The sequence below is a fragment of the Carcharodon carcharias genome, chromosome 15, assembly GCF_017639515.1.
Source record: "Carcharodon carcharias isolate sCarCar2 chromosome 15, sCarCar2.pri, whole genome shotgun sequence".
NCBI classification, from domain to species: Eukaryota; Metazoa; Chordata; class Chondrichthyes; order Lamniformes; family Lamnidae; genus Carcharodon; species Carcharodon carcharias.
In genome coordinates, this window is record NC_054481.1 from 57,110,802 (window position 1) to 57,133,644 (window position 22,843).

At 42.0% G+C, this 22,843-nt stretch overlaps 1 protein-coding gene and 1 pseudogene across 9 annotated transcripts in view; one reads left to right on the forward strand and one right to left on the reverse strand.

Moving 5' to 3' along the window:
- The window catches only part of usp22 (ubiquitin specific peptidase 22), a 115,828-nt gene that overhangs the window by 50,831 nt on the left and 42,154 nt on the right, over positions 1–22,843 (forward strand). The window lies entirely within an intron of this gene.
- On the reverse strand, positions 16,989–17,107 carry LOC121288773 (annotated as a pseudogene).

Consider the following 22,843-nt stretch of genomic DNA (forward strand, 5'->3'; position numbering starts at 1 on the left):
ATAGTGGCATCATGCTGGAGTTGGCGGAAATGGCTGAGGATGATCCTTTGAATGCAGAGGCTGGTGGAGTGATAAGTGAGGACAAGGGGGACCCTATCATGTTTCTGGGAGGGAGGAGAAGGCGTGAGGGCGGATGTGTGGGAGATGGGCCGGACACGGTTGAGGGCCCTGTCAACGACCGTGGGTGGAAAACCTCGGTTAAGAAAGGAGGAGGACATGTCAGAGGAACTGTTTTTGAAGGTAGCATCATAGGAACATTTGCCTGAACAATCCCCATCTACCACTACTCTCCTCCGTCTGGCTGAACTTGTTCTCACACTGAACAATTTCTCCTTCAACTCTTCTCACTTCCTCCAAATAAAAGGTGTGGCTATGGGTACCCGCATGGGCCCCAGCTATGCCTGTCTCTTTATGGGGTATGTGCAACATTCCTTGTTCCAGTACTACTCCGGCCCCCTTGCACAACTCTTTCTCCGGTACATCGATGATTACTTCGGTGTTGCTTCATGCTCTTGTCGGGACTTGGAAAAATTTATTAATTTTGCTTCCAATCTCCACCCCTCCATCATTTTCACGTGGTCCATCTCTGACACTTCCCTTCCCTTCCTTGACCTCTCTGTCTCAATCTCTGGTGATAGACTGTCCACCAATATCCATTACAAGCCTACCAACTCCCACAGCTACCTTGACTACAGCTCCTCACACCCCGCTTCCTGTAAGGACTCCATCCCATTCTGTCAGTTCCTTCGCCTCCGTCGCATCTGTTCCGATGATGCTACCTTCAAAAGCAGTTCCTCTGACAGTCCTTCCTTAACCGAGGTTCTCCACCCACGGTTGTTGACAGGGCCCTCAACCGTGTCCGACCCATCTCCCGCGCATCCGCCCTCACGCCTTCTCCCTCCCAGAAACATGATAGGGTCCCCCTTGTCCTCACTTATCACCCCACCAGCCTCCGCATTCAAAGGATCATCCTCCGCCATTTCCGCCAACTCCAGCATGATGCCAGCACCAAACACATCTTCCCTACACCCCCACCTATCGGCATTCCGTGGGGATCGTTCCCTCCGGGACACCCTGGTCCACTCCTCTATCACCCCCTACTCCTCAACCCCCACCTATGGCACCACCCCATGCCCACACAAAAGATGTAACACCTGCCCCTTCACTTCCTCTCTCCTCACCGTCCAAGGACCCAAACACTCCTTTCAAGTGAAGCAACATTTCACTTGCATTTCCCCCACCTTAGCCTACTGCATTTGTTGCTCCCAATGCGGTCTCCTCTACATTGGAGAGACCAAACGTAAACTGGGCGACTGCTTTGCAGAACACCTGCGTTCTGTCCGCAAGAATGACCCAAACCTCCCTGTCGCTTGCCATTTTAACACTCCACCCTGCTCTCTTGCCCACATGTCTGTCCTTGGCTTGCTGCATTGTTCCAATGAAGCCCAACGCAAACTGGAGGAACAAGACCTCATCTTCCGACTAGGCACTTTACAGCCTTCCGGACTGAATATTGAATTCAACAACTTTAGGTCTTGACCTCCATCCCCACCCCCTTTCTGTTTCTTCCCCCTTCCTTTTGTTTTTTCCCAATAAATTATATAGATTTTTCTTTTTCCCACCTATTTCCATTATTTTTAAATATTTTTAAAATCTTTTATGCTCCCCCCCACCCCCACTAGAGCTATACCTTGAGTGCCCTACCATCCATTCTTAATTAGCTCATTCATTTAGATAATATCACCAACTTCGACACCTGTGTTCTTTTGTTCTGTTGTTTGTGACATCTTTTGATGATCTGCTTCTATCACTGCTTGTTTGTCCCTACAACCACACCACACCTCTCCACTTCTCTCTCTCTCTCTCTCTCTCTCTCTTTCCCTCCCCCCCCCCCCACCCAACCTTAAACCAGCTTATATTTCACCCCTTCCTTGGATTCACCTAGTTCTGTCGAAGGGTCATGAGGACTCGAAACGTCAACTCTTTTCTTCTCCGCCGATGCTGCCAGACCTGCTGAGTGTATGCCTGAAAGCCAGATGGATTGAAGAAAAGTTATATTTTCCATTTAAAATTGGTGAGAATATTGTAAATATATTTTTTTAAAAATGAGCACTTTTTGATATTCCTAATGCAAGCAGTTGCAGTTAAATATTGGAGATTGTGGATGTGTGGCCCTGAGACAACTTGTCAAGCAGTAGAAATTATCAAAAGCATTTTTTTTTTTTTGGAAGTAATAATTCTGTCAAGGGGTAATCCTAGATCAGAAAGTTCCATATGAGCAATGAGTACAGGAGTACAAGTTATTACATTGTAAAATAAGCCCTTGGGTGGTATTTGATGGAGATGACGGGGGTCTCCCCCTGCCAGCAAGAGCCCTGTGTTGCCTCCTCTTGGGAAGGACCACTAATTGGGCACTTAACTAGCCTGCAGCAGGCCTTCCCTGGGATCGAAGACCTTGTAGGTGGAAATCCCACTCATGAAAGCAGTTACCTAATTGGAGTTTGGCAGAGCTCTGTATTGCTTGGCGGTGCCACCAGGGGAATGGCAATGGCTACCAGTAATGAACACACCTTAGGCCTAGGATTGCTGAGGGACCCAGGTCACAGGTGAGTGTTGGCAGGATAGTGGTAATGAGAGAGAGAGGGGCTCAGCAGCAAGGTCAGGGGATGCCTTTCTCAGCCCCACCCCCCCCAACCTGCCAACTTCCCAATGATTGGTTCCTCAATCAGTCAATGGGTGCCTTTTGAACAAGGAATCCCTGGAAGCCTGCAAGCAACCTTGTTGGGGTTTGCTTTTCAAGGTCCTCTCAGCTGATTAAATGCCCCTCACTGCCAAACCCACTTTTTAAAAACATTAAATTTCTCCCATTGTGTGGGGGAACAAAAACCGTAAACGCTGTAGTGCGATACCTATATTTTCAATGTCTCTTTTATACCTATTTCTGTAAAGGCTACTCAACTAGGAAGCACTGTACTTTGCAGAACTGAATCACGAAGCACAAATTTGAAATGTTCTCAATTCATGCCAATTTGAAACACTCAGAAGTAGACTTTATAGGTGTTAGACCGCCCACATTCCTTGTTTACCTCGATGTGAAAATCGATTCCCAGTACCCTTTCATTTCTGGAACAATAATTTAAGATTTAATTTATATTTAGAGCTGTCGAACATGGAGTGACTGAAAATTCTTCTTAATGTGGAACTTGTAGTCTGAGCCTTACAACAAGGCAAATTTTTATTTGAGAATTCAAATTCATACAATTTGCAATTTATAGATTGTGGAATCTTGCAGTAATTTTTTCAAAATTGTCTAGCATTGTTGTATACTTTGTCACAAGTGAAATTGCTAATTCTAAAACCCCAATGTTATCCAGCCCTAAAATTATTTTGTATGGCAGAGGATAAAGAGAATGATGTGATATCTTTTGACTTCATTATTTCTGAGTCACATGATATAGAGGCCATTTGGCCCATTGTGGCTAAGCCAACTCTTTGCAAGAGCATTCCAATTATTTCCACCTCACTGCTGTTTCCCCATAGGCCCTGCAAATGTTTCCCCCTTTGCATTTTTGTTCAATTACCTTTTGGATCTATTGAATCTGCTTCCATCGCCTTTTTTGTACATTCTAGATCATTAACATGCTGTTTAATAATTTAAAATTAAATAAATGAATAAATTATCACCGTCCGTGCTGCTTTTGCCGATTACCATAATTCTGGATCCTTTGGTCAATAACCCTCTGACCAGCAGAAAGTGTCATTTTAAAACCTATGGGAGAGATGGTGGCTTTGTGGTAATGTCACTGGATCAGTAATCCGAAGGCTCAGGCTATTGCCTGGAGATAAATTAGGGATTTTAAAAAAAAAGCTATTCTCCATAATGATGACCATGAAACCATTGTCAATTGTCATACATCAGGTTCACTAATGTCCTTCAAGGAAGGAAATCTGCCATCCTTACCAACATGTGACTCCAGACCCACAGCAATGTGATTGATGCTTAACTGTCCTCTAAAATGGCCTAGCAAACCACTCAGTTGTAACAACCAGCTACATCAGAAATAACAGCCCATCTCTGTCAACCTCAAAAATCCTCAGTGCATCTGGGGGCTTGTGTCCATAAGACCATAAGACATAGGAGCAGAAATTAGGCCATTCGGCCCATCGAGTCTGCTCTGCCATTCAATCATGGCTGATAAGTTTCTCAACCCCATTCTCCCGCCTTCTCCCCGTAACCTTTGATCCCCTTACCAATCAAGAACCTATCCATCTCGGTCTTAAATACACTCAATGACCTGGCCTCCACAGCCTTCTGTGGCAATGAATTCCATAGATTCACCACTCTCTGGCTAAAGAAGTTTCTCCTCATCTCTGTTCTAAAAGATCTTTCCTTTACTCTGAGACTGTGCCCTCGGGTCCTAGTCTCTCCTAGTAATGGAAACATCTTCCCCAGGTCCACTCTATCCAGGCCTTTCAGTATTCTATAAGTATCAAAAATTGGCAGGGCTGTCCAACAGACTTGTCAAGCAACAGCCTGACATAGTCATACTCATGGAATTATGCCTTATAGACAATATTCTAGACACCACCATCACCACTCCTGGCTATGTCCTGTCCCACTAGCAGGGCAGACTTAGAGGTGGTGTACAGTGCTATGCAGATCAGGAGAAAGTTGCCCTGGGAGTTCTGAACATTGATTCAATCCTTATAAAGTCTCATGGCATTAGGGCAAACATAGGGAAGGAAACATCCTGCTGGTCACCACCTGCTGCCACCCCCCCCCCCCAAATAGAAACTTAGAAAATAGGATCAGGAATAGGTCATTTGGCCCTTTGAGACTGGTCTACCATTCAGTATGATAATTGCTGATCCCCTGTCTCAATGCCATACTCCCACTTTCGCCCCATATCTCTTGAAGCCTTTAGAATCCAGTAATCTATCTATTTCCTCCTCAAGTATGTGACTTGGCCTCCACAGCCTCCTGTGGTAGAGAATTCCACAGGTTCAACACCCTCTGAGTGAAGACGTTTCTCTTCGCCTCAGTCCTAAATGCCCTACCCCATATCCTGAGACTGACCCCTTTGTTCTAGGCAGCCCCACCACCACCCCAACCCAGAGGAAACATCATCCCTGCATCCAGTCTGTCCAGCCTTGTTAGAATTTTATATGTTTCAATGAGATCCCCTCTCATTCCCCTCCACTGATGAATCAGTACTCCTCCGTTGAACACTGGAGGAAGCAGGGAGGTTGGCAAGGGCACGGAATGCACTTTAAGTGGGGAACTTCAATGGTCATCACCAAGAGTGGCTCAGTAGCACTACTATTGGCCAAGTCCTATTGCTGCTAGACTGGGTCTGCGGCAGGTGGTGAGGGAACAAACAAGATGGAAAAGCTTACTTGACCTTGTCCTCACCAGCCTAACTGTTGGAGATGCATCTGTCCATGACTGTATTGGTAGGAGTGACACAGCACAGTCATTGTGAAGGTGAAGTCCTGTCTTCATATGGAAGATACCCTCTATCAAAGTGGCACCACCACCATGCTAAATGGGATAGATTTCAAACAGATCTTGTGACTCAAAACCAAGCATCCATGAGGGGCTTTGGGCCATCAGCAGCGGAATTGTATTTAACTGCAATCTGTAACTGGCCTGCATACCGTCCACTCGACCATTTACCATCGAGCTGGGGGATCGACCCTGGTTCAATGAAAGAGTGCAGGAGGGCATGTAAGGAGCGGCACCCAGCTTATCTAAAATGAGGGGTCAGCATGGTGAAGCTACAACACATGACTACATGCATGCCTAACAGTTTTAGCAGCAAGTGACCCTGCAACCAACAGATCAGATCGAAGTTCTGCAGTCCTGCCACAGCCAGTTGTGAATGGTGGTGGACAACTAAACAATGACTGGAGGTGGAGGCTCCACAAATATCTGTCTTCAGTGATGGGAGAGCCCAGTGAAAAAGATGAGGCTGAAGCACTTGTAATCATCTTCAGCCAGAAGCGCTGAGTGGATGATCCATCTTGGCCTCCTGAGATTTCCAGCTCAGTTTGTGTTCCACCAGGGCCATTCAGTTCCTGACCTCATTATAGCCTTGGTCCAAACATGGACAAAAGAACTAAGCTCAAGAGGTGAGGTGAGAGAGTGTGCTTTTGCTATCAAGCCAGCATCGGAGTACGAGAGAAAGCTAGCTAGAAATGTGAAGCCTGGTTTTATGAATTTCTATGAATATTTTGGAAAAGAAGAGTTAGCCAAGTGAGCCTTGGGGGCCCTATAGAAAGTGAGTCTTGGGAATTAATAATGGGAAGTAAGGAGATAGTAGATGAATTGACAGGTATTTTGCATCAGTCCTTACTAGAGGATACAAGTAACATCCCAGAAATAGCTGCAAATCAAGAAATGGGAGGGAGGAACTTAGGAGAATTACAATCACCAGTGAAGTGGCATTGAGCAAATTATTGGAGCTGTGGGCTGACAAATCCTGGGGTCCTGATGGACTTCACCCTAGGGTCTTTAAGGAAATGGCTAGTAAGATAGTTGATGCATTGGTTTTAATTTTCCAAAGTTCTGTAGGATTGGGGAAGGTTCCATTAGATTGGAAAATAGCAAATGTTCAAAATTTAATTCAGAAGGGAGGGAGATTGAAAGCAGAAACTACAGGCCAGTTAGCTCAACTCCTGTCATAGGGAGAATGTTAAACGCTTTTATGAAAGATGTTAGTGCAGGGCACTTCGAAAAATTCAAGACATTCAGGCAGAGTGAACATGGTTTTGTGAAAGGGAAATCATGTTTAGGTAATTTATTGGACGACTTTTGAAGGAGTAACAGGTGCAGTGGATAAAGGGAAACTGGTAGATGTATGTACTTAGAATTCCAGAAGGCATTTGATAAGGTGCCATGTCAAAGGTTATTGCAGAAAATAAAAGCTTGTGATATAGGGGGTAATAAATTGGCATGGATAGTGGCTAGCTAACAAGAAGCAGAAGACATAAATGGGCCATTTTATGGTTGGCAAGATTTAATGAGTGGTGTGCCACAGGGATCAGTGCTGGGGTCTAGACTTTTTATATAAATAACTTGGATGAAAAGGTAAAGGTATGGTTACTAAATTTGCTGAATACACAAAGATAGGGAGGAAATAAGGAGGCTACAAAGGGACATACGTTGTGAGTGGGCTAAGATCTGGCAAATGGTATATAATGTGGGCAAATGTGAAATTGTTGATTTTGGTGGAAGAATAAAAAAAAAAGCATATTAATTAATTGGTGAGGATGCAGTGGGATCTGGGTGTTCTAGTGCATGAATTGCAAAAGGCTAGTATGCAGATATAGCAAGTAATTAGGGAAGCCAATAGAATTATTGTTTATTGTGAGGGGAATAGATTACAAAAGTAGGGAGGTTATGCTTCAGTTGTACAGGGCACTGGTGAGACCACATTTGGAGTACTGTGTACAGTATTGGTTCCCTTATTTAAGGAAGGATGTAAATGCATTGGAAGCAGTTCAGAGGTTTACTAGACTAATACCAGGAATGGGCAGGTTGCCTTCTGAGGAAAGGTTAGACTGGCTAGGCTTGTATCCAGTGGAGTTTTGAAGAGTAAGAGGCGACTTGATTGAAACATAAGATCCTGAGGGACTTTGACAAGATGGATGTGGAGAAGATGTTTCCCCTTGTGGGGAAAATCTAGGATTAGGGGTCATTGTTTAAAAGTAAGGGGTTCATGCCCATTTAAAACAGATGAGGCAGACTTTTTTCCTGAGGGTTTAGCGTCTTTAGAACACTTCCCCAATTGGAGTTTAGAAGAGTAAGAGGCGACTTGATTGAAACCTTTAAGATCCTCAGGGGTTTTGACAGGGTTGATGTGGAGAGAATATTTCCTTGTGGCAGAACCTAGAACTCAGAGGTGACTCTTTTAGAAATAAGGGGTTGCTCATTTAACACTGAGATGAGGAGAATTTTTTTTTTTTGAGGGTTTAGCATCTTTAGAACACTACCTCCAAAATGCAGTGGAAGCAGAGTCCTTGAATGTTTTTAAGGCAGAGCTTAAAAAGATCCTTGATTAACAAGGGGATGAAAGGTTATCGGGGTAGGCAGGAATGTGGAATTGAGATTGTAATCAGATCAGAATGGCGGAGTGGGCTTGAGGGGTCAACTGGCCTACTACTGCTCCTAATTCATATGTTCATATGTCAAACCTAGCACGAAGGAAGATGGTTATGGTTGTTGGCGGTCAATTGCCTCAGACTCAGGATATCACTGCAAGCATTCTCCAGGGTAGCGGCATAGGCTCAACCATATGCAGCTACTTCATCAATGAATTTACTTCCATCATAAGGTCAGAAGTGGGAATGTTCACTGCAGTGTTCAGAATCATTTGTGACCTCCTCGGATACTGAAGCAGTCCGTGCCCATATGCAGAAAGAGCTCTGACTTGGCAAGTAACATTCGTGCCACACAAGTGTCAGCCAATGGCTACCTCTAACAAGACAGAGAATCCAACCCCCATTTCCTCTTGACATTAAATGGCATTAGCATCACTGAATTCCCCCACTATCAACATCCTGGGGGTTACTATCGACCAGAAACTGAACTGGAACAGCCACACAAATACTATGGCTACCAGAGCAGGTTAGAGGCTGGGAATTCTGCAAGAGTAACTCACCTCCTGGCTCCCAAAGGCTATCCACCATTTACAAGGCACAAGTCAGGAATGGGATGGACTATACTCCCCACTTACCTGGATGACCTGCAGCTCCGAAAACACTCAAAGCTCGATACTATCAGGACAAAGCAGCCTGTTTGTTTGGAACCCCATCACCGCCAATCTACAGTGGCAGCAATCTGTATCATCTACAAGATGCACTGCAGCAACTCACCTAAGGGTCCTTCAATAGCACCTTCCAATCCTGTGACATCTCCCATCTGCAGCAGATGCATGGGAACAGCACCACCTGCAAACACCCCTCCAAGCCACCTTACTTGGAACTATATTGCAGTTTTTTCGCTGTCGCTGGGTCAAAATTCTAGGACTGGGAGAAGTAGAACAAGATGAATGGTATGCTCCTGTGCGAATAGATTAACACAGCATCATATTCAGGTTTGATCATAAAGTGTGACAATCGTTAGCTTTGTTTTAGAAATTTTAATCTCTAAACTTGACTCGTGATCATAAATCTTGATCCACTTCTCTGTTACTATACCATTGTATGGTATTTGTAGAATACAGTGGTACTTCCATGCAATGAGTGAACTGTATCATATCACTATAATATAAGTGCTAACAATATGGTACAGCAATCCACATGTCTCTAGTTTTTCATGGAATACTGAAACCTCAGGGATGATTCCCTGAGGTAGCACTCCCAAGGGGGAATGCTTGTTTAGAAACCAGGGACCCATATCTTGGGATTTCCCATTTTGTCATGATGAATGGATATAAAATTACAGACTCCCAGCCAATAATTATCCAAGATGCACTTCCTGCTGGTAGCATAGGATTGCCCCTGTAGTGCACACTAAACACAATGGCAGGTACAACAGTACAATCTGTATGTGGACTGGTGCACTGTTGCGTAGAAAATTGAAGTGCTAGCACCAGGAGGGAAACTCTGTGCTTGTATTCCAAAGATTTCTGTACCACCTTTTCTTTTTGAAGCATACAAATCAGAAAATGTTTTTAAAAGCTGCCATAAGCTTGTACAATCCTGAATCCTTTTTCAATAACATTGGGTACCCTTTCCCTACGAGTTCTTCTGTTGCAGCCACAAATTAAAACAATTTGGAATTCACTGAGCTATGGCTTTTGGACCTTTTATTTTATAAGCTGTTAAAGGATGGAAGGTGGGACTGGAAAAGTTACTGGCTGTGTTATGCTCATTAGTGATTTTGTCATCTTAGACATAAAAAGGTCTGGTTACACATTACTGGGTGAGCTGGGCTCTATTGATAATAGCACTTGTCTGTGTGTCAGAAGATTGTGGGTTCAAGGCACACTCCAGCATCCTGTTGGGCTGGCATTTAGTGCACTATTGAGGAGTGCTGCGTTGTGGGACGAGCCCTCCTTCAGCACTTTTAGGTGGTTGGGGGTGGGTGAGGGTGAAGGGAGTTAGTATCCTGCTCATCATTCTCCTGAGCACCTATTTAATTTTCCCTCCACCTGGAATAAAGAATGAACATGCTTTTATCTAGTGCCTTTTCAGGACACTGGAATGGTTCAGAATGCCAATTAAGTAATTATGATGCATTACCGTTGGCTACCACATTTCCTATATTATAGCAGTATTGTGCACAACAAGGTCCCACAAACAACAGTGTGATAATGACCCGGCAATCTGTTTTAGTGATATTGGTTTAGGGATAAATAGTGACCAGAACACCAGGGACCGACCCCTCTTTCCACCTCTCCAGCCCCGCTGCCCCAACCTCCCCTCCCAAAAAGCTTGCCTTTGAATAATGCTGTTGGATCTTTAGTGTCTACCTGGGAGTATAGGCAGGGCCTCGATTTTAAATTTTCACTGGAAAGGCTACACTTGACCCATGTGGCAATCCTGCAGTACTGAGCTTAGGCATCAGCCTAGATTAAGTACTCCAGTCTCTGGCGTGGAATGTGAATAGGATTTGTATGTATTTTGGTGTATTCTGTTTATTCATATTGGCGATTAACTGGTCATTCATCTGATTGGTGTTTGTGCCAGCTTGCTCTGTGCAAAAGCAGCTGCTGTATTTGCCTTTGCAGGCAGCAGCGACTACACGTCAAGTGATTTGTTTTGTGAATAATCACTTGGAGATGCTGAAAGACAAGATGTCAAATAAATGCAAGTCTCTTGATGTTGCTGGGTATTGTGGAATGGAAGGATTTTGTTCAGTGACTCAGCAAGAGACTAATCATTCAGCTATGTGCCAAATATTAATGCCAATTGAAGCTGATGACCAGATTTGAAAAGAACCCAAATGACACTTAAAAAATAATTTTATTGGGTGTTAAATACATTTTAATCCATCTTAAAGATTTCTGTTTGTCTATTTCCTTCCTCCCCCCCCCCCCTTTCAATTTTTTTGGTGGCACAGTTTCTTATCCTATCTAGAAATAGTGATCCCTGAAATCCCAGGGGATTTATTCATGAATTCTGACATCCCAGCATCACAGCAAACAACTTGGATTGCAATCCTGCATAGTACAGTGTGTGCAGGAACAGCATGCTTTATGGCCAATGTCACATCTTTAGCAATGTTGGAGTAGTGGGATACTCTGTAATATGCTGTGTACAGTTGCAAATGATGTGTGGAGTCTATTGTAGTGCCATTAAATTCTACCACTAGCAATTTCCTTAAATGGTTCCTACAACAATGTGTGGGTTTAATCTTGACCTGGCCGGTTTGTTCTCCAGCTGCTAAGTGAACTGCATAACATTGTGCTTTTCTTAAACATGGGATTCAGTGGAGTTAAACCTAATATAGGCTTGAATGTTGACGTGTAGAAGCACTGTTGCTGTGGTAATGTGTGGTAGTCCTGTTTCCTAGGAAACAGTTGAAACATTTGTGAAGGAAGTAGAAATCAAGATGGCCGACAGCGAAGTAGTTAGAGTACCCTTAATTCCAGGTACCAGATAGAAATATATAATGTACTTGCAAGGGAGAATGTGAACTTGAATATTAGCAAAACTCTAATACAAAAGCCAAATGCTGCAGATGCCAGATGTCTGAAATGAAAACAGAAAATGCTGGAAATACTCAGCAGCTCTGTGGAGATGAGAATAGTTAACGTTTTGGGTCTGTGACCTTTCATCAGTATGGAGGAAAATTAGAAATAGGTTTTGAGCATGTGAAGGTGGGGAGGGGCGGGGGCAGTGGAAATTAACAAAAGGGAAGGTTTGTGATAGGATAGAGGGCAGGACAGATTAAATAATGAAAGGTTTCATAGTACAAAAGCCAAAGGGAGTGGTAATGAGCCAAGTGAAGAAACAGAATATGTGTATAGATATGGTTTAATCGGTGGGATAGCAGCTGTCTGAATGCTAAATTAATGGATTAAGAAAAGAGAAAAAACTCACACCCAGCAAAAAAAAAACAATGGGACAGAGGTTACAGATGAAAGGTCACAGATTTGAGACATTAATTCTATTCTTCTCTCCACAGAGTACTTTCAGCATTTTATGTTATCAAAACTTTACTGCCTCATTGTTTGTTGTATGTTAATGCCCACCTCCTGTCAATTAAACAATGAACTGGGGTTTCACTTCAGCACATATGAAAAAAACACATTGAAATTGTGTTGTGATTTGAGTTAATTGGATATTAGAAGTTACACATCCTCTGTAAATGTAAAACGGAGTAAAGATTGGCTCCAAAACTATCCTTCAACTGGCTCCCCAGAATACAACACCCATGCCCTAAGTTGCACCAAATTCCATTTGCTTATTACTATTGACTTCTGGTTAACCAATGCCTCTTTTTTTTTTTTTAAAACGTCTCATCCTTTGTTTTCAAATCCCTCTGTGACTTTGCTTCCTCCCTATCTCTGTAATCTCCAGCCTTACAACCCTCATATCTGGGCTGCCCCTAATTCTGGCTTCTTCAGCATCCCCAATTATAATCCTGCCACTTCTGGAGTTGTCCCTTCAGCTGCCTAGACAACAAGTCTCAAATTCCTACCCTAAACCTCTCCTGTGCCTCTATCTCTCTCTTCCTTTAGGATGCTCCTTTAATGACTACCTCTTTGACTAAGATTTTGTTCATCTGCCCTAATAACTTTTTGTGGCTGTCAGATTTGGTTTGGTTGTACTCCACTGAAGCTCCTTGGGACACTTTACTATGTTAAAAGAGCTGTATAATTACAAAATGTTGCTGCTGCTTCATTGTGAAAGGTTATCGGGGTTAGGTGGGAATGTGAACTTGAGGTTACAATTCAATCAGCCATGATCATATAGAATGGTGGAGCAGGCTCAAGGGGCCAAGTGGCCTACTCCTCCTAATTTGTATGTTTGTGGAACTCTAGAAAAGGGTGACATATTGACATAGGACTTCCAATGGGGGCCATTCGAACAGGATGCCCTGCTATCAGTGAAATGCCACCAACCCTAGATTACTTTCTGGTGTCTCATATTTTAATTTGCATGCCAGTGGTGAGTTCCCAGCCTCCGCTAGGCTGTCATCCCAAACTGGGAAGGACTTGGCTTTTGCAGGCCATGCAGTGGGAGGCAACAGGCACTAGACAGAAGAAAATATATACACTTATTTAAATTTCATGTTGCTGCTGAGGCCTGTGAACATCTATACCCAAAGTATCCTTTAACCTACCCTTTCATAGTTCAGTTGGCTGCTTGCACTGAATTTTCCATGCTGAGCCTGTCTAGCATTTGAACTGGGAAAATACCAGGGCATTCAAGTCAAGTCTGTTTTGTGCATTGGGATGAGTTGAAAGTGCTAGCCCACAGTGGCAGGTCTATCTTGGAACAGCGTGCTCTCATTCCATTATGTATAATTTCAGTACTATTTTGCAAAGAATATGTGTTGTAACTGCTGTATTAGTTGTGCTACTTAAGAAGAAGTATTTGTTTTTATACATTCAGGCATGACTGTACTCAGCTGGGATGTCTCCCTCTCCAGGGTGATTATACCAACAGTCAGCTTGCATGCATCTGATGGAGAGAGGGAGCTGAAGTGCAAGTATATTTGTAACATAATCTACCAGCACACCTGGCCTTTCTATTTATGGCAATCAGTGGAATTTGTCTGGACCACATTTATAACCATATATCCAATTAATGTAAGCTCTGGCCATCTTTGTTCTTGCATGAGCACTTTTCATCCTTTCAGATGTATCTTAAAGTGCAGAGACAAAAACTAGACACATTGCACCATGAATGGATTTACTTGTGCTTTACAGTTGGTGTAACTTGTGACCCAATGTGTTGCGTGCCAATTTGTCAACAGGTTCAAGATTTCTTAGAACGCAGAAAAAAAAACATGCAGCAGTTTGAACTTGGGGCTGACACTGATTATGATATGCTAACAGATAGTAGAACATATTGTGTACATCTTTGGAGTACGGAAAAGCAAATGAAGTAAAATCGTAAAATATTATTACATTTTAAGAATCAAGAATGAAAGACTTGTATTTAAATAGCCCCTTGTGGTATATCTCAAGTGTCAAACAATGAATTGAAGCACGTTGGTTATGTGGACAAACACAACTATTTTGTGCAAAAGCAAGATACTGCAGATGCTGGAAATCTGAAACAAAAACAAAATGCTGGAAATATTCAGCAGGTCTGGCAGCATTTGTGGAGAGAGAAACTTTTAACGTTTTAGATCAAAAAAGGTTCTTCACCTGAAACTTTAACTCTGTTTCTCTCTCCACAGATGCCGACAGACATGCTGAGTATTTCTAGCATTTTGTGTTTTTATCAGCAATTTTGTGCACCCAGGGTAAGGTAGTGTAGTGGTAATGTGGACTAGTAATCCAGAGGCCTGGGTCGATCCTCTGGAGATGCAAGTTCAAATCTCACCACAACAGCTGGTAAAATTTAAATATAATCAAAACTGGAATGAAAGAAACCTGTCTCAGTAATGGTGACCATGAAACTACTGATTTGTCATAAAAGGCCATCTGGTTTGTAAATTTTCTTAAGTGGGCAAAATCTGTCGCCTTTGCCCAGCCTGGCCTACTTAGGACTCCTTTTCCACAACAATGTGGTTGACCCTCTGCCCTCTGAAATGGCTTGGCAACCCACTCAGTTGTATTGAACTGCTACAAAAAGTCAAAAAATGAAACCAGACAGACCACCCTGTCCAGTCAGCCCTGTAAAGTCCTTTTTATTAACACTAGGTGACTTAAGTCAAAATTGGGAGAGCTGGCCCACATACCTAACAGCTAATATCCCAGACTTCTCCATCATCATCTGGTTCCACTGGCAGGTCAACCCATCAGAGGTGTTGGCGCGGTGGTATATAGTTGGGAGGGAGTGGCCCATAGAACACTCAACATTTATTCTGGATCCCATTATAGCATCAGGTCAAACGAGAGCAAGGAAACTTGCAGCTGATTACCACCTAAAAATGCTGGCCTTGTTGGCAGCGCACTCATCTCGGGAATGAATTTTTTAAAAAAAAAACACCATTCAATGAGAGGAATTTGATTTGGTGGTTGGGAAAAGAATGTTGACCAGGACACTTATAAAACACTCCAATGGACAGATTTTAAGTAATTTCCTTCTAGGAGAACAACTATTTATACCCTTATCATCAAAGTGGTCTTGAAGCTTCCAAATACTAAAACCTGCAGTTTTGCATGTAGAAAGAATAAACCCAAGTCTGGTGTCCTTTCAAGAATTGATGTTTTCTAATGACTTCAACTTCAAGGCTGCTTGCCTAATTTTATTTTCTGGGTATGTTCCCTGGATCCATGTGTTTAAAACTCAATTTTATAGTTTTTCTTTGGCTCATGGTAACTATTTTGGGACGAGTTAATCCACTGCAACATTCTTCCCTGTGTGATGTTGGTTAATGTTAACGCCTTGGTACTGAACCAAATTTGAGTCCATTAGATTGACTTGTTTAGAATTTGGGGGCATCCACCTAATTCAGAATTTATTTGGAAGATGAGAAACACATGTCAGACTACACTGAATAGGGTAATCATTTACCGAACATCTTTCCGGTGCTACAGTAATGCTTGATTGTGCCAGCGTTTGCTAGTCTGACTCTAACTTGGTATTAGTTGACCTAACTGTCCCAGGTCAACCTTTTTTTAAAAAAAAACTGGCTACAGAATTTCTTCTCGTAACTGTCATTAGTCATGGTGGGAGTGTAGGGACTAATAAGGATGGCTTCTTGGCTAAGTGGAAGTGATTCATCAGTCAATCATTAATGCCTGTGACTAAGCCTTCTAGATATTACTTACAAACATACAAACAAGGAGCAGGAGTAGGCCATTTGGCCCCTCGAGCCTGCTCTGCCATTTAATGGAAACCTGAAACAAAAAAAAATGCTGGAAAAACTCAGCAGGTCTGGCAGCATCTGTGGAGAGAGAAAGGGTTAACTTGAGTCCCATGTGACTTTTCAGAGTTCCACAGATGCTGCCAGACCTGCTGAATTTTTCCAGGATTTTTTGTTTCTAAACAGATGAGTTAGTAACTCTTTCGAGTACAAACACGTTTCCATCTGTTTTTTTTTCCAGATGAAGTTACATTGTTTCATAGTTTGCCATTGTGAGATTTGAACTCTTGATCTTGGGGTTACAAACCCAGTACCATAACCACTTGGCTATTTAGGCCAAGCAAAGGAGTAACTCTTGAGTACAAACATGTTTCCATCTGTTTTTTCAGATGAAGTTACATGGCTTGCCATTGTGAGATATGAACTCTTGATACTCTTTTTGAGTAAACCTGTTTCCATCTGTTTCAGATGAAGTTACATTGTTTCATAGTTTGCCATTGTGAGATTTGAACTCTTGATAATCTTTTAAATGAAAACCAAATCAACAAAATTGGGAAAAATCAGGCACAGCCCCTAATTCAGGTCAGCTGTAAAACCAAGAACAAAGTTTTAAAGGAAACTTACAAACTTTAAATCAAAATGTGATTAAAGGGGTCAACAAAACACCCCAGTCCCCGCGGTGCCCACCGAGCACGGAAGGCCTCGAGAGTGCCAGCAGACACCGCGTGCTCCTTCTCCAGGGACATCCGGCAGCGAACGTAGCCGCGGAAGAGGGACAAACAATCGGGCGGGACTCCCCCGTCGATCGCCCGCTGAAAATGTAACTCTTTTGAGTACAAACACGTTTCCATCTGTTTCAGATGAAGTTACATTGTTTCATAGTTTGCCATTATGAGATTTGAACTCTTGATACTCTTTCGAGTACAAACCTGTTTCCATCTGTTTCAGATGAAGTCACATTGTTCCATAGTTTGCCATTGTGAGATTTGAACTCTTGATCTTGGGGTTACAAACCCAGTACCATAACCACTTGGCTATTTAGGCCAAGCAAAGTCTAGTGCACCTGGTATTCCCAGGCAGTCTCCCATCCAAGTACTAACCAGGACTGAGTCTGCTTAGCTTCTGAGATTAGACAAGATCAGGCGTTTTCAGACTAGTATGGCCGTAGGCTAATATTTGTTCAATGTCTCTTCCATTTCATAGTTTTGCCATTGTGAGATTTGAACTCTTGATACTCTTTTTGAGTAAACCTGTTTCCATCTGTTTCAGATGAAGTTATATTGTTTCATAGTTTGCCATTGTGAGATTTGAACTCTTGATACTCTTTTGAGTAAACCTGTTTCCATCTGTTTCAGATGAAGTTACATTGTTTCATAGTTTGCCATTGTGAGATTTGAACTCTTGATCTTAGGGTTACAAACCCAGTACCATAACCACTTGGCTATTTAGGCCAAGCTAAACACATTTCCATCTGTTTCAGATGAAGTTACATTGTTCGCCATTGTGAGATTTGAACTCTTGATACTCTTTCGAGTACAAACCTGTTTCCATCTGTTTCAGATGAAGTTACATTGTTTCATAGTTTGCCATTGTGAGATTTGAACTCTTGATACTCTTTTTGAGTAAACCTGTTTCCATCTGTTTCAGATGAAGTTACATTGTTTCATAGTTTGCCATTGTGAGATTTGAACTCTTGATCTTGGGGTTACAAACCCAGTACCATAACCACTTGGCTATTTAGGCCAAGCCTTTAAATGATTTTAACTCTTTCGAGTACAAACACGTTTCCATCTGTTTCAGATGAAGTTACATTGTTCGCCATTGTGAGATTTGAACTCTTGATACTCTTTCGAGTACAAACCTGTTTCCATCTGTTTCAGATGAAGTTACATTGTTTCATAGTTTGCCATTGTGAGATTTGAACTCTTGATACTCTTTTTGAGTAAACCTGTTTCCATCTGTTTCAGATGAAGTTACATTGTTTCATAGTTTGCCATTGTGAGATTTGAACTCTTGATCTTGGGGTTACAAACCCAGTACCATAACCACTTGGCTATTTAGGCCAAGCCTTTAAATGATTTTAACTCTTTCGAGTACAAACACGTTTCCATCTGTTTCAGATGAAGTTACATTGTTTCATAGTTTGCCATTGTGAGATTTGAACTCTTGATCTTGGGGTTACAAACCCAGTACCATAACCACTTGGCTATTTAGGCCAAGCTAAAACATGTTTCCATCTGTTCCTATTCAGATGAAGTTACATTGTTTCCCATTGTGAGATTTGAACTCTTGATTTTGGGGTTACAAACCCAGTACCATAACCACTTGGCTATTTAGGCCAAGCTAAGCAGTTTGAAGTATAGTCACTGTTCCAATGTAACTCTTTCGAGTACAAACCCGTTTCCATCTGTTTCAGATGAAGTTACATTGTTTCATGGTTAGCCAATGTGAGATTTGAACTCTTGATCTTGGGGTTCCAAACCCAGTACCATAACCACTTGGCTATTTAGGCCAAGCAAAGAAGATGTAACTCTTTCGAGTATAAGCCCATTTCCATCTGTTTCAGATGAAGTTACATTGTTTCATAGTTTGCCATTGTGAGAATTGAACTCTTGATACTCTTTTGAGTAAACCTGTTTCCATCTGTTTCAGATGAAGTTACATTGTTTCATAGTTTGCCATTGTGAGATTTGAACTCTTGATTGTTTCAAAGTTTGCCACTGTGAGATTTGAACTCTTGATCTCAGGGTTACAAACCCAGTATCATAACCACTTGGCTATTTAGGCCAACACTGACCCAATAACAATCCATTGTAATTGGTGGACTCAAATACATCAATGAAAGAAATCAAGCAAATGGGGAAGCACCTGCAAAGTCGTCTCCACTTACGCAAAGCAACCAGTGCAGGTAATGCTGGAAATCAATTGCAGACCTGCATATTGATTGTTTCAGCATAGCTCCTCAATTAATATAAGGAAGCTGCATTAACACACTGCAGTACCCAAGGATACCACTACACAACAGGTTTCAAAAAGACAGTCCAGGCCTGTTTAATGAAGCCCAGCTTGTCTACCACAAATGCTGGGCAGCTCTGTACATGGTCAAATCAAAGTAGGAAAATAAAACAGATCCATAAAGCTTGGATTGTCACAACATGGAGGTGGGTCTCAAAGACCAGAATGCAATCATGAATGATCTGATAACCTCAAATCTGCATCCCACCTATCCCCGATAACCTAATACCCTCTTGCTTATTAAGACTCTATTCACATCTGCCTTTAAAATATTCAAAGACTCTCTCCTTCCACTGTCTTTTTAGGAAGACAATTCCAAAAACTCACGACCCTCTGAGGAAAAAAAAGTCTGCCTCATCTGTTTTAAATGCACAACCCCTTTTAAACAATGACCCCACAAGGGGAAACATCCTCCCCACATCCACCTTGTCAAAGTCCCTCAGGATCTTATGTTTCAATCAAATCACCTCTTGCTCTTCTAAACTCCAGTGGATACAAGCTTAGCCTGTCCAACCTTTCCTCCAAAAGACAACCTGTCCATTCCAGGCATTAGCCAGGTAAACCTTCTTTGAACTGCAAAGGATAATAATGGTTTCATTCTATTTACTTGTACTCTTTCTTTGTATAGAGGGTGTTCAAGTTCTGGAATGTTGCAGACTGCAAGCACAATCCATAAATCCTTTTGGGAATAATAAAATTGGACATGAGTAGGAAATTGGAATTAGATTAGCAGATTCATGAAGAAAAACACTGGTTTAAACTTGATGGGCTAGATGGCCCATTTTGCTAGTGTTGTATTTAATGATTCTTGCCTCTCTAGGGAAATGTGGTCTCATTTAACTTCAGTCCATTCACTGTCATTTTCTATTATTTTACCTAGGCTTAATGTGGCAAAAGGATTTCTCACATGCAGTCAGAACTGCTCAGCTTTTGGGATGTTCTAGTCTTTGAGACCTACCTCTATGTTATGACAACCCAAGCTTTATGGATCTGTTTTATTTTCCTATTTTGATTTGACTATGCACAGAGCTGCCCAGCATTTGTGGTGGACAAGCTGGGCTTCATTAAACAGGCCTGGACTGTGTCTTTGAAACCTGTTGTGTAGTGGTATCCTTGGGTACTGCAGTGTGTTCCTTATATTGAGGAACTATGTTGAAACCATCAATATGCAGGTCTGCAATTGATTTCCAGCATTACCTTCACTGGTTGATTTGCATAAGTAGAGGAGACTTTGCAGGTGCTTCCCCATTTGCTTGATTTCTTTCATTGATGTCATTGAGTCCCCCAATTACAATGGATTGTTATTGGGTCAGTGTTGGCCTAAATAGCCAAGTGGTTATGGTACTGGGTTTGTAACCCCAAGATCAAGAGTTCAAATCTCACAATGGCAAACTATGAAACATGTAACTTCATCTGAAACAGATGGAAACAGGTTTGAACTCGAAAGAGTATCAAGAGTTCAAATCTCACATTGGCCTAAATGGCCAAGTGGTTATGGTACTGGGTTTGTAACCCTGAGATCAAGAGTTCAAATCTCACAATGGCAAACTATGAAACAATGTAACTTCATCTGAAACAGATGGAAACGGGTTTGTACTCAAAAGAGTTACAGATGCTGCCAGACCTGCAGGAGTTAGGAGGCTGGTAAAAAGACCTTGGCCTAAATGGCCAAGTGGTTATGGTACTGGGTTTGTAACCCCAAGAGCAAGAGTTCAAATCTCACAATGGCAAACTATGAAATAATGTAACTTCATCTGAATAGGAACAGATGGAAACGTGTTTGTACTCGAAAGAGTTACATATAATACATATTAAAGCCAGTTTTCTGGGGTTTCTCTGGCTTGTCCAATGTTATTGTGCAACAGCCCCTGATGAATTTGGGGCTTGGCCTAAATAGCCAAGTGGTTATGGTACTGGGTTTGTAACCCCAAGATCAAGAGTTCAAGGTCAGTGTTGGCCTAAATGGCCAAGTGGTTATGGTACTGGGTTTGTAACCCCCAGATCAAGAGTTCAAATCTCACAATGGCAAACTATGAAACAATGTAACTTCATCTGAAACAGATGGAAACAGGTTTACTCAAAAGAGTATCAAGAGTTCAAATCTCACAATGGCAAACTATGAAACAATGTAACTTCATCTGAAACAGATGGAAACAGGTTTGTACTCAAAAGAGTTACATGAAAGAAATCAAGAGTTCAAATCTCACAATGGCAAACTATGAAACAATGTAACTTCATCTGAAACAGATGGAAGCGGGTTTGTACTCAAAAGAGTAACATCTTTATCCCCCTTCCGTGGCTACGTTCGCTGCCGGATGTCCCTGGAGGAGGAGCACACGGTGTCTGCTGGCACTCTCGAGGCCTTCCGTGCTCAGTGGGCACCGCGGGGACTGGGGTGTTTTGTTGACCCCTTTAATCACATTTTGATTTAAAGTTTGTAAGTTTCCTTTAAACTTTGTTCTTGGTTTTACAGCTGACCTGAATTAGGGGCTGTGCCTGATTTATCCCAATTTTGTTGATTTGGTTTTCATTTAAAAGATTATCAAGAGTTCAAATCTCACCATGGCAAATTATGAAACAATGTAATTTCATCTGAATAGGAACAGATGGAAAACGTGTTTGTACTCTAAAGAGTTACTAATTCATCTAAGTCATCTGTTTAGAAACAAAAAATCCTGGAAAAACATAGGTCTGGCAGCATCTGTGGAACTCTGAAGCAGAGTCATATGGACTTGACGTTAACTCTTTCTCTCTCCACAGATGCTGCCAGACCTGCTATGTTTTTCCAGGATTTTTTGATTTTTGTTTCAGATTTCCAACATCTGCGGTATTTTGTTTTCCGCTCATCTATTTAGCTTTTCAACTAGCAATGTTTCATTTTAAGTGAAGTGATTACTTGCTGAGTCTGTCTATCTTGCCATTAAGATTGACTTGGCTGGTCCCATTGAGTTTTTCATCGGTAACTTTTGGGATTAGGTTCCTCAAATTAACCCAGCCCAGTTCCCGCCAGTGATCGCTATACGCCCCGAACGCGCACACTTCTTCTGTGGCCAGTGGCCCTTGAACTTTCCATTGTCATATGCTCTCTAGCCACCCGCACTTGGGAAAACTTCCTATCCCAGAACAACTCGCCTTGGAGGATTCCAGCTAGCATTGGGTCACCTTTCCAAAGATGCATAAGCTGGGGAGTTGGCGCTACAAGACCTGAGATGAGATTCTGGTCCAGGAGACCTATTTAGCTCCGGGCTCCCGACCTAGCTTCATCATGCAGGGTCTACACTGCTGCCCCGGTACAAGCTCTTTATTTGGACAGGGGTAAGGTGCAAAGAAGCAAGACAGCAATTTTTGTCAACATTTTTTTTCTGGATTGGATCTCCTGTTATTTTAATTAAAAATGTTTCCAAAAGATATTCTAAACTGCTGACCATTTTGACCTTTTGAATGACCCGTTACCAGACTTGCTAAAATCTGTAGCTTGCTTCAAAGTACAAGTGCCAATGGCAATTCCTTCAGCCACAAAATAGAGCCCTGAATAATGCTTGTAAGTAGAAATTTGTCAACATAATCGTGTATAACTTTCTTTTTAAATATTTTATTCCAATTTTTGTTCCAAGAATGTTGGAATTGTTCTACGTATGTGTTAGTATCTGTAAAAACTGTAACATTGTAACTTTTTTCTGAAAATACTGTACAGTATGTACCTTTTTTATCCAACAGGGAAAATTCAAGAATTCAGAAGCTGAAAGCAATGGAGACGTTCTATCAGTCAATTTTTTACTAGTTTTTCCCCATGTGCTGATAAAGTATCTTAACAGTTTCATTAAGATGCAGAAGTTTTTAATTTTAATGATATTATGCAAATATGAAAAGGTGTAATGTTTAAATGAACAA